Below are 13,533 nucleotides of genomic sequence, written 5' to 3' on the forward strand. Positions count from 1 at the left end.
ATCTCTCTTTCTCTAAAAAAGTAAATAAATAAAACTTTAAAAAAAATACGTAGTTAAAGAAATAAGGAAAGTTAAATGATACACTAAAAATCTATTTAACACAAAAGAAGACAGTAATAAAGAAAACAAAGAACAGGGGCGCCTGGGAGGCTCAGTCAGTTAAGTGTCTGCCTTAGGCTCAGGTCATTATCCCAGGGTTCTGAAATTGAGTCCCATATCACGCTCTCTGCTCAGCCTCTGCAGGGAGCCTGGTTCTCCCTCTCCTCCCTGCTTGTACTCTCTCTCATTCTTTCTCTATTTCTCTCTCTCTCAAATAAATAAAATCGATTAAAAAAAAAAAACAAAAGAAAACAAAGAGCAAAATAGACATGACAAAGAGAATACAAAAAGCAAAATGCTAGACATAAATTTAGTAATTACATTAAATGTAAGTGAATCAAACTCTCCAATTAAAGGTAGAAAATGGCAGAATGGAATTAAAAATATGATCCAACTTTATGCTGCTTAAGAGACTCACTTTAGAAGCAAACGGGTCAAGAGTAAAGCACAGCTAAAGAAACAAATAGGTCAAAAATAAATCATGGCAAAAAACAAACCCTGAAAACAGTAACAAAGCGAGTGACTATACATATATGAGATAAAATAGACTTTAGGACAAAAATTTTTACTGTGGACAAAATAAGGATATTTTATAATGATAAAAAGATCAATCCACTTAGAAGATATAACAATTATAAACATGTAGTCAGAAAAATAAAGATGGTAGAGGAGTAGGAGACCTTAGTTTTGTCTGTTCCCAAGAATTCAGCTAGATAGCTATCAAATCATTCTGAACACCTGTGAACTCAAACAGAGATCTAGAAAAGAATTGTTGCAATTCTACAAATAGAAAACTGACCATCTTCTGCAAGAATGACAAGAGAGAAAAACTCACCTCAAAAAAGAGAAAAAGAGGCAGCACTAACTGCCAGGGACCTAATCAGTATGCATATCATTAAAATGTCAGAAATACAGTTCAGAATAATGATTTTAAAGTTACTAGCTGGGCTTGAAAAAAACATAGAAGACACTAGAGAATCCCTTTCTGGGAAAATAAAAGAGCTAAAATCTAATCAAGTCAAAATCAAAAAGGTTATTGATGAGCTGCTATAAAAATGGAGGTTCTAACTGCTAGGATAAATGAGGCAGAAGAGAGAATTAGTGATACAGAAGACCAAATGATGGAGACTAAAGAAGCTGAGAAAAAGATAAACAACTACTGGATCATGAAGGAAGAATTCAAGAGATAAGTGATACCATAAAGAGAAAAAAAATATTAGAATAACTGAGATCCCAGAAGAAGAAAGAGAGAGAGAGAGAAGGGCAGAAGCAATATTGGAGCAAATTATAGATTATAATCTGGGGAGGGAAATGGGCATTCAAGCCCAAGAGGTAGAGAAAATCTCCCTCAAAAACAAAAAAATATATCAACACTGCGATGTATAATAGTGAAGCTTGCAAATTTCAGAGGTAAACAGAAAATCCTGAAAGCAGCTTGGGACAAGAACTCCATAACCTACAAGGGTATAAATATTAGATTGGCAGCATACCAATCCATAGAGACCTGGCAGGCCAGAAAGGACTGGCATGATATATTCAGGTGTTAAATGAGAAAAATATACAGCCAAGAATACTTTACCTGGAAAAGCTGTTACTCAGAATAGGAGAGATAAAAAGATCCCAGGACAAACAGAAACGAAAAGAATTTGTGACCACTAAACCAGCCCTGCAGGAAGGAGATTCTGTAAGTAAAGAGAGAGCCTAAAGAGTAATATAAAGCAGAAAGGAACAGAGACAATATACAGAAATAGTGACTTTACAGGTAATACAATGACACTAAATTCATATCCTTCAATAGTTACTCTGAACATAAATGGGCTAAATGCCACATCAAAAGACACAGGATATCAGATTGGATTAAAAAAAAAAAACCCAGACCCATCAATATCCTGTCTATAAGATACTCATTTTAGACACAATGACACCTCTATATTTAAACTGAGGGTGTGGAAAACCACTTATAAGGCTAATGGAACTCAAAAGAAAGCTGAGGTAGCAATCCTTATATCAGACAAATTAGATTTTAAAACAAAGTAAATAAGAGATGAGGAAGGACACTATATCATAATTAAAGGGTTGTCCAACAAGATCTAACAATTGTAAATATTTATGCCCCTAACATGGGAGCATCTAATTATGTAAGCCAATTAATAACAAAATTAAAGAAACACATTGATAATAATACAGTAATAGTAGGGGACTTTAACACCCCACTCACTACAATGGACAGATCATTTACACAGAAGATCAACAAGGAAACAAAGGCTTTGAATGACACGCTGGACCAGATGGACTTCACAGACATATTCAGAGCATTCCATCCTAAAGCAACAGAATACACACTCTTCTCCAGTGCACATAGAACATTCTCAGAATAGATCACATACTAGGTCACAAATCAGGTCTCAACCAAAGGATTGGGATAATTCCCTGCATATTTTCTGACCATAATGCTTTGAAACTTGAACACAATCACAAGTGGAAATTTGGAAAGAACTCAGATACATGGAGGTTAAAGAGCTTCCTACAAAAGAATGAATGACCAACCAGAAAATTAAAGAATTTTAAAAATTCATGGACACCAATGAAAATGATGTGGGACTCGATCTCAGGACGCTGGTATCACGACAGATCCGAAAGCAGCCACTTAACCAACTGAGCCACCCAGGCGTCCCACTGACACTAATGAAAATGAAAACGCAACTTTTCAAAACCTTTGGGATGCAGCAAAGTAGGCCTAAAAGGGAAGTATATAGCAATACAAGCTTTTCTCAAGAAACAAGATAGGTCTCAAGTACACAACCTAACACTTAAATGAGCTGGAGAAAGAACAGCAAATAAAGCCTAAACCAAGAAGAAGAAGAGAAATAATAAAGATCAGAGCAGAAATCAATGAACAATAAAACAGTAGAACAGATCAACGAAACTAGGAGGTGGTTCTTTGAAAGAATTAATAAGATTGATAAACCCCTTGGCGAGACTTACCAAAAAGAAAAGAGAAAGGACCCAAATTAATAGAGTCATGAATGAAAGGGGAGAGATCACAACAAACACTGAAGAAATACAAACAATTATAAAAACATATTATGAGCGCTGACTGTCAAACATAATGAGAGAAAATCAGTTGACTCTAAGACACATCATGAAATTTCTGAACAATAAGGATGAAGAAAGATTCAGGGAGAAAAATCAGGTTCTATCGTGAGGATCAGAAATTGAATCATATTGGACTTCTCAACAGCAGCACTGGAGGTAGCATTGGATGCTGAAGTAATACCATCAAAACATTAGACTGAAAGGACTCTGCTGCCCAGCAGTATCAGAGTTCTTCAGAAAAATAGAGCCAGTGGGCACTATGTACTCTATTGGGTATAGAAGTGTATAATTGTACATAGTTATGGAAATATATAAATGGATTTTATATATTTTTTTTTCAAAATATATATTTTTTTTTCAAAAAAAAAACATATTATGAGCAATTATATGCCAATAAATTAGGCAATCTGGAAGAAATGGATGCATTCTTAGAGATGTATAAACTACCAAAACTGAACCTGAAAGAAATAGAAAACCTGAACAGACCCATAACCAGTAAGGAAATTGAAGTAGTAATCAAAAATCTTCCAATAAACGAGAGTCTAGAGCCTGGTGGCTTCCCAGGGGAATTCTACCAAACATTTAAAAAACAATTAATATCTACTCTTCTGAAGCTGTTTCAAAAAGAAGAAATAAAGGAAAAACTTCCAAACTCATCTTATGAGGCCAGCATTACCTTGATCACAAAATCAGACAAAGACTCCACCAAAAAGGAGAATCACAGGCCAACATCCTTGATGAACATAGATGGCAGAATTCTCACCAAGATACTAGCCAATAGGATCCAACAGTACATTAAAAGGATTATTCCCCATGACCAAGTGGGATTTATTCCTGGGCTGCAAGGTTGGTTAAATATCTACAAATCAATGTGATATACTAATTAATGAAAAAAGGAACAAGAACAATATGATACTCTCAATAGATGCTGAAAAATCATTTGACAAAATACAGCATACTTTCTTGATCAAAACTCTTCACGGTGTAGGGACGGAGGGTACATACCTCAATATCATAACAGCCATCTACGAAAAACCCACAGTGAATATCATTCTCAATAGGGAAAAATGAGAGCTTTCCGCCTAAGGTCAGGAACATGGCAAGGGGGGTCCACTCTCACCACTTTTTTTTTTTAAAAGATTTTATTTATTTATTTAACAGACAGAAATCACAAGCAGGCAGAGAGGCAGGCAGAGAGAGAGGAAGGGAAGCAGACTCCCTGATGAGCAAAGAGCCCGATGCGGGGCTTCGATCCCAGAACCCTGAGATCATGACCCGAGCCGAAGGCAGCGGCTTAACCCACTGAGCCACCCAGGCGCCCCTCACTCTCACCACTTTTGGTCGACATAGTACTAGGAGTCCTAATTCAGCAATCAGACAACAAAAAGAAATAAAAGGCACCAAAATCAGCAAAGAAGACGTCAAACTCTCACTTATGATATTTTAAACAGAAAACCCAAAAAACTCTACTCCAAAACTGCTAGAACTCATACAGGAATTCAGCAGTTTCAGGATATAAAATCAATGCACAGAAATCAGTTGCATTTCTACAGACCGACAACAAGACAGAAGAAAAAGAAATGAAGAAGTCCATCCCATTTAAAATTGCATCCCAAACCATAAGATACCTAGGAATAAATCTAACCAAAGAGGCAAAGAATCTGTACTCAGAAAACTAGAGAGTACTCATGAAAGAAATTGAGGAAAACACAAAGAAATGGAAAAACGGGGTGCCTGGGCAGCTCAGATGGTTTAGTGCCTGCCTTCAGCTCAGGTCATGACCCGGGGATCCTGGTATTGAATCCTGCATTGGGCTTTCTGCTCAGTGGGGAGCCTGCTTCTCCCTCTGTGTCTCTCTTTCTGTTCTCATGAATAAATAAATAAAATCTTTTAAAAAAGAAAGAAATGGGACGCCTGGGTGGCTCAGTTGGTTAAGCGGCTGCCTTTGGCTCAGGTCATGATCCCAGCATCCTGGGATCGAGTCCCACATCAGGCTCCTTGCTCGGCGGGGAGCCTGCTTCTCCCTCTGCCTCTGCCTGCCTCTCTGTCTGCCTGTGCTTGCTCACTCTCTCTCCCTCTGTCTCTGACAAATAAATAAATAAAATCTTTAAAAAAAAATAAAATTAAATTAAAAAGAAATGGAGAAGTATTCCATGGTCATGAATTAGAAGAACAAATATTGTGAAAATGTCTATGCTACCTAGAGCAATCTACACATTCAGTACAATCCCTATCAAAATATCACCAACTTTTTTCAAAGAAATGGAACAAATAATCCTAAAATTTGTATGGAGCCAGAAAAGACACCAAAGAGTCAGAGAAGAGTTGATAAAGAAAGCCAACCTGGCAGCATCACAATTCCAGACTTTAAGCTCTGTTACAAAGTTGTAATCATCAAGACAGCATGGTACTGGCACAAAAACAGACACATGGATCAATTAAACAGAATAGAGAACCCCAAAATGGACCCTCAACTCTATGGTCAATTAATCTTTGACAAAGCAGGAAAGAACATCCAATGGCAAAAAGACAGTCTCTTCAACAAATGGTGTTGGGAAAATCAGACAGCCACATGCAGAAGAATGAAACTGCACCATTTCCTTACACCACACACAAAAACAGACTAAAAAATGGATGAAAGACTAAATGTAAGACAGGAATCCATTAAAACACTTGAGGGGAACACAGGCAGCAACCCCTTTGACCTCAGCTGCAGCAACTTCTTCCTAGAAAGATCGCCAAAGGCAAAGGAAGCAAGGGCAAAAATGAACTATTGGGACTTTATCAAGATACAAAGCTCATGACTTGAGCAGAAGGCAGTTGCTTACCCAGGTGCCTAGGGGTCGTTTCTACTTTATGATGATTATGAATACTACTACTAATTTCCTTCAATTTCAGATAGTTTCCTGTGTACAATCTTACATATATTTTGTTAACTTATTTCTAAGTATCTTATTCTTTTTTATGCTATTGTAAATAGGTTTGTTTCTTAATTTTATGTTCAGATTGTTCATTGAAAATACAGTTGACCTTTGAATAATATGGGAGTTAAGTATGCCAAGCTTGTTGCCCACCCAAAAATCTATGTATAAATTGTACTCCCCCAAAACTTAACTACTGATAGCTTACTGTTGACAGGAAGTGCTACCAATGACATAAAGTCAATTAGCTCAGGGTCTTGGGATGGAGTTCCATGTTGGTCTCCCTGCTCAACGGAGAGTCTGCTTCTCCCTCTCCCTGTGCCCCTTCTCCCTGCTCATGTGTGCTCTCTCTCTCTCTCTCTCAAATAAATAAACTAAAATCTTAAAAAAAAAAAAAAAACTACCCCAACATCCATCAACTGATGACTGAATAAACAAACAGTGGTATATACATGCAATGGATTGTTATTTGGCCATAAAAAGGAATGAAGTGCTGATATACGCTACAACATAAATGAATCTTGAAAACACTTTGCTAAGTAAAAATAACCAGCAACAAAGGCCATACATTATATTCCATCTATGTGAACTGTTCAGATAAGGCAAATCCATAGAAACAGAATGTAGATTAATGGTTGCATGGGCTGAAAGGATAGGAAGTCTGGGGGGTGAAAAAAAGAATAGGGTTTCTTTTTAGGGTGATAAATGTGATGACTGATTATAGCAGTGGTTACATAACTCTTTGGACATATTAAAAAAATACTGAGTTGTACACTTCAAATGGTATATAAATTGTATGGTATATAAATTATATCTCAGTAAGGCTGTTACCAAAATAAAACAAGTAAATGAACAAAGGTCTAAGGAAATTCTGAGGAATTATTACAGGAAATTCTGAGGAATTATTACAGTTAAGAGGAGCCTGAAGATACATGATGACTAAATATAATACGGTATTCTGGATGGGATCTAGGTGTTGTTACACTCATATTTGACTTTAAAGCAAAAACTGTAATAAAAGACAAAGGAGGCCATTACATAATGATAAAGAGATCAATCCAGCAAGAAGACATAACATTTATAAATATATAAGCACCAATAGAAGAGCACCAAAATATATAATGTAGATATTTAAAGACCTAAGGGGAGAAATTGACAGTGATACAATAATAGTAGGGGACTTTAATACCCACTCACATCAATGGATAGACCATCTAGACAGAAAGTCAATAAGGAAATATCCACCTTAAACAACACATTAAGGGGTGCCTGGGTGGCTATATCAGTTAAGCATCTGCCTTGGGCTTAGGTCATGATCCTAGGGTTCTGGGATCAAGCCCCACATCAAGCTCTCTGCTCAGCGGGGAGCCTGCTTCTCCCTCTCCCTCTGCCCTTCCCCCTGCTTGTCCACTCTCTGTCAGGTAAATAAATAAAATCTTTTAAAAAAGACACATTAAATCAGATGTACATAATTGAACTATACTAAACATTCCAACCCAAAACAGTAGAATACACGTTCTTCTCAAGTGCATATGCAACATTCTCCAAGAATAGATCACATGTTAGACTGTAATACAAGTCTCATTAATCCAAGAAGACTGAAATTATATATAAAAAAATGTTGCTACAATGATATGAAACCAGAGATCAATTATAAGAAACCTGGAAAAACATTAAAAAAGTGGAGATTAAGTTATGTATTTCATTTTATCATTATGTAATATCCCTTTTTCCATCGTGTTTAGTGCTTTCAGCCTAAATCTCACTTTAATTTTAACTGAGCCATTGCAGCAGCCCCATGGCACACGTGGTTTCTACATGACCACAATAAGGTGGGATCTTTGCTTTTACTTCTCACCATAATCTATTTCATAGACATCCTTGCGTTAAGGCCTCTAGAACTTTTTACCTCACCTGTGTCTCTGTCTCCCAGCTCATAAACTTACTGAGCATTTATTAGAATGCCCTGTCTACCATACCCCTACTGCTCACTCTTACCACACAACATCAATCCATCCATATCTATTTATAGATATTCTGTTGTTCACCTAATTTTTCTGGTTTTTCTCTATTCTTTTTATGTGGTTAGTCATTTCCTTGTTCTTTTCTTTAGATGAAGCATAAAAAGAAATATTTTTAGATCCATTTTTGAAAGCTTTCACTACTTCAGAAGTCACAAGGATCCTGAGTTTATGGACATTTTAAGAAATCATTATTGAAGAGAGTGATTCAAACTGTCTCTCCATCCATTGATTTCTTCAGAAGGATGCAAAGACCTACTTCCTGCCGGGGAAAGGTGGAAGTTTTCTCTTCCATGAAAGACTCTTGAAAATCACCATGTGTAAAGGCAGAAGCTGGAGATTGCTGGGATTTACCTACTTGGAATAGCCAGAAAGTATGTGGAGAAAATGTTAGTGTAATCAGCATAAATGAAAAGGCAGTTTGGCCTGTTGGAGAGGGAGTGTTTAAGCCAAATAGAGCAGAGTCCTATGCACTGGCTAAGGGAAGAGAGTCAGCAAAGTCAGCCCAGATAATAAGAGGTAGGTAGTTCTTTTCCTGCTCTCATTTTGGAGACCTTACCAAGCAGGATTAAGCTCTCTGAATACGCTTCCTTGTAGAAAGAAGGCATGCCTCAATGAAAATAAATTCTTGTTCTGGTACCACTCAGGTTTATTTTAATGCACTGTTACAGGGCCTAATTCTAAGTAAAGGAAGGGAAGGAAGGGGAGAAGAAAAAAAAAAAAAAGCGGAGCCAGGAGAAGTTTCCAGGCCTTTGTAGGGATTAAACTTAAATTGAGATTATTTGGGGAAAGGTACCACTTTTAATTTTCCAGAGAGAATGGTCACTACCTATAGACTTAATACAGCCAAACACAGATAGGCTGGAGGACCCCTGACAAGCTTAACTGAAGATTTTACCCTGGGACAAAAGGGATTTCATTTTTTCCTCCCTACATATTGGGAGGAAACTGGTCTGGACCCAATGACTCATTATAATTATTAGTACAATCACATTTTTTCAGATCCCAAGAAAGAGCCTTAGGGTATATTTTTACTTATATGGTAGACTCAGCACTTGGTCTTATGTATTATGAAACATCTTGATCAAAGTCAGACAGGTGAGTCCTAGGACCAGGTGGGAGTATTCATATAGTCTTATATTAGGCATTTTATTCCTCTATCCTCAAATCTGCTCTCACCTAGTATTTGAATATACAACATCTGTGCCAGTTGCTCTCAATTGCACTCTCTGATGGGAAGCTGTACGACTTGATCTCTTACACATTATAGGTGTTTCATTAGAATTATCATCTGAAATAAGGAAAAATGGCACACTCCAGGGTGCCACATATTAAACATTTTATCTCTTCTCTTTAAAACAATCAGAGTTAAATGTTTTTATAGATAATCCCAGATCTCATTATAGGAGAGTAAACGTACGCTCTTATGAGCCACTTTTCAGGTTCCTCAATAACCTGGCTTACTAACATTTTTCTTTTCTCTTCCCTTTTCACATTTCACCTAGTTTCCTCTCCTTCTGAAATTCAGCAGGAGCATCTCCACCTTGTGTACTTTGGACTGGGTTCCCCTGATTTCATTTCTGGAGATGATTACTGTGAGTTATTTACTTAATGTCACCCACACTGTCACACTCATAACAAAAGATGGCCTGTAGGGGGCTGTAAGGAGTTGACAACTTTATGTCATTTTCTTGCTTTGCAGTATGTTCTAGGGAGGGGAGAAATCAGTGGAGCTAGCTAAGTGCTGCCGTTACTTCCCTCTTAAACATTATTGTTATCATTATAGTTGAGTCTGCAATGGGGTTTCTTTTTTGTAAAGGACAAAGATAGCTAATGAGTGAAGGAGTCCATAGACCTTCATGTCTATCCCCATGCCTCTGTCCCCCAGGACAGGTTGGGTCACACTAGACTTCCAGAGCATTAGTTCTCCCTTTCTGCGTTGGGAGGGTTCAACTTTCTATTCAAATGCAGTAAGTTTCCTTAGGGAAGCAGAAGACTCTCTGGTCATCTTCCATGCTGAACCAGTCATAAGCCATTCCTTGGGAATATGGGTTGGGACTCATAGCAAGATCCCCAGCATGTCAACCCAGTTATTGCTGGTGGCCATGTCTCATACCAGATGAACTATAGAACTGATGGAATGAGAAAGTTGTGAAGAGGGGAGCCAAGATGAGGGCAAAGAGTTCTGCCTTGGTGACATCCATGTCTTTAGGTTTATTCTTTTTATATATATTTTTTTTCAGAATTTTTTTTATTTTATTTTTTATAAACATATATATTTTTCCCCAAGGGGTACAGGTCTGTGAATCGCCAGGTTTACACACTTCGCAGCACTCACCATAGCACATACCCTCCCCAATGTCCATAACCCCACCCCCCCAACCCCCCTCCCCCCAGCAACCCTCAGTTTGTTTTGTGAGATTAAGAGTCGCTTATGGTTTATCTCCCTCCCAATCCCATCTTGCTTCATTTACTCTTCTCCTACCCCCTTAAACCCCCATGTTGCATCTCCTCTCCCTCATATCAGGGAGATCATATGATAGTTGTCTTTCTCCAACTGACTTATTTCACTAAGCATGATACCCTCTAGTTCCATCCACGTCGTCGCAAATGGCAAGATTTCATTTCTTTTGATGGCTGCATAGTATTGCATTGTGTATATATACCACATCTTCTTTATCCATTCATCTGTTGATGGACATCTAGGTTCTTTCCATAGTTTGGCTACTGTAGACATTGCTGCTATAAACATTCGGGTGCACGTGCCCCTTCGGATCACTACATTTGTATCTTTAGGGTAAATACCCAGCAGTGCAATTGCTGGGTCATAGGGTAGCTCTATTTTCACCATTTTGAGGAACCTCCATGCTGTTTTCCAGAGTGGTTGCACCAGCTTGCATTCCCACCAACAGTGTAGGAGGGTTCCCCTTTCTCCGCATCCTCGCCAGCATCTGTCATTTCCTGACTTGTTAATTTTAGCCATTCTGACTGGTGTGAGGTGGTATCTCATTGTGGTTTTGATTTGTATTTCCCTGATGCCGAGTGATATGGAGCACTTTTTCATGTGTCTGTTGGCCATCTGGATGTCTTCTTTGCAGAAATGTCTGTTCATGTCCTCTGCCCATTTCTTGATTGGATTATTTGTTCTTTGGGTGTTGAGTTTGCTAAGTTCTTTATAGATTCTGGAGACTAGCCCTTTATCTGATATGTCATTTGCAAATATCTTCTCCCATTCTGTCAGTTGTCTTTTGGTTTTGTTAACTGTTTCCTTTGCTGTGCAAAAGCTTTTGATCTTGATGAATCCCAATAGTTCATTTTTGCCCTTGCTTCCCTTGCCTTTGGCGATGTTCCTAGGAAGATGTTGCTGCGGCTGAGGTCGAAGAGGTTGCTGCCTGTGTTCTCCTCCAGGATTTTGATGGATTCCTTTCTCACATTGAGGTCCTTCATCCATTTTGAGTCTATTTTCGTGTGTGGTGCAAGGAAATGATCCAATTTCATTTTTCTGCATGTGGCTGTCCAGTTTTCCCAACACCATTTATTGAAGAGGCTGTCTTTTTTCCATTGGACATTCTTTCCTGCTTTGTTGAAGATTAGTTGACCATAGAGTTGAGGGTCTATTTCTGGGCTCTCTATTCTGTTCCATTGATCTATGTGTCTGTTTTTGTGCCAGTACCATGCTGTCTTGATGATGACAGCTTTGTAATAGAGCTTGAAGTCCCGAATTGTGATGCCACCAACTTTGGCTTTCTTTTTCAATATTCCTTTGGCTATTTGTGGTCTTTTCTGGTTCCATATAAATTTTAGGATTATTTGTTCCATTTCTTTGAAAAAAAATGGATGGTACTTTGATAGGAATTGCATTAAATGTGTAGATTGCTTTAGGTAGCATAGACATTTTCACAATATTTATTCTTCCAATCCAGGAGCATGGAACATTTTTCCATTTCTTTGTGTCTTCCTCAATTTCTTTCATGAGTACTTTATAGTTTTCTGTGTATAGATTCTTAGTCTCTTTGGTTAGGTTTATTCCTAGGTATCTTATAGTTTTGGGTGCAATTGTAAATGGGATGGACTCCTTAATTTCTCTTTCTTCTGTCTTGTTGTTGGTGTAGAGAAATGCGACTGATTTCTGTGCATTGATTTTATATCCTGACACTTGACTGAATTCCTGTACAAGTTCTAGCAGTTTTGGAGTGGAGTCTTTTGGGTTTTCCACATATAGTATCATATCATCTGCGAAGAGTGATAGTTTGACTTCTTCTTTGCCGATTTGGATGCCTTTAATTTCCTTTTGTTGTCTGATTGCTGAGGCTAGGACTTCTAGTACTATGTTGAATAGTAGTGGTGATAACGGACATCCCTGCCGTGTTCCTGACCTTAGAGGAAAAGCTTTCAGTTTTTCTCCATTGAGAATGATATTTGCAGTGGGTTTTTCATAGATGGCTTTGATAATATTGAGGTATGTGCCCTCTATCTCTACACTTTGAAGAGTTTTGATCAGGAAGGGATGCTGTACTTTGTCAAATGCTTTTTCAGCATCTATGGAGAGTATCATATGGTTCTTGTTCTTTCTTTTATTACTGTGTTGTATCACATTGATTGATTTGCGGATGTTGAACCAACCTTGCAGCCCTGGAATAAATCCCACTTGGTCGTGGTGAATAATCCTTTTAATGTACTGTTGAATCCTATTGGCTAGTATTTTGGTGAGAATTTTTGCATCTGTGTTCATCAAGGATATTGGTCTGTAGTTCTTTTTGATGGGATCCTTGTCTGGTTTTGGGATCAAGGTGATGCTGGCCTCATAAAATGATTTTGGAAGTTTTCCTTCCATTTCTATTTTTTGGAACAGTTTGAGGAGAATAGGAATTAGTTCTTCTTTAAATGTTTGGTAGAATTCCCCCAGGAAGCCGTCTGGCCCTGGGCTTTTGTTTGTTTGGAGATTTTTGATGACTGTTTCAATCTCCTTACTGGTTATGGGTCTGTTCAGGCTTTCTATTTCTTCCTGGTTCAGTTGTGATAGTTTATATGTCTCTAGGAATGCATCCATTTCTTCCAGATTGTCAAATTTGTTGGCATAGAGTTGCTCATAATATGTTCTTATAATTGTATTTCTTTGGTGTTAGTTGTGATCTCTCCTCTTTCATTCATGATTTTATTTATTTGGGTCCTTTCTCTTTTCTTTTTGATAAGTCTGGCCAGGGGTTTATCAATCTTATTAATTCTTTCAAAGAACCAGCTCCTAGTTTCGTTGATTTGTTCTATTGTTTTTTTGGTTTCTATTTCATTGATTTCTGCTCTGATCTTTATGATTTCTCTTCTCCTGCTGGGTTTAGGGTTTCTTTCTTGTTCTTTCTCCAGCTCCTTTAGGTGTAGGGTTAGGTTGTGTACCTGAG

This window comes from Lontra canadensis, unplaced genomic scaffold, assembly GCF_010015895.1.
Source record: "Lontra canadensis isolate GAN:19392208 unplaced genomic scaffold, GSC_riverotter_1.0 scaffold8, whole genome shotgun sequence".
Lineage (NCBI taxonomy): Eukaryota > Metazoa > Chordata > Mammalia > Carnivora > Mustelidae > Lontra > Lontra canadensis.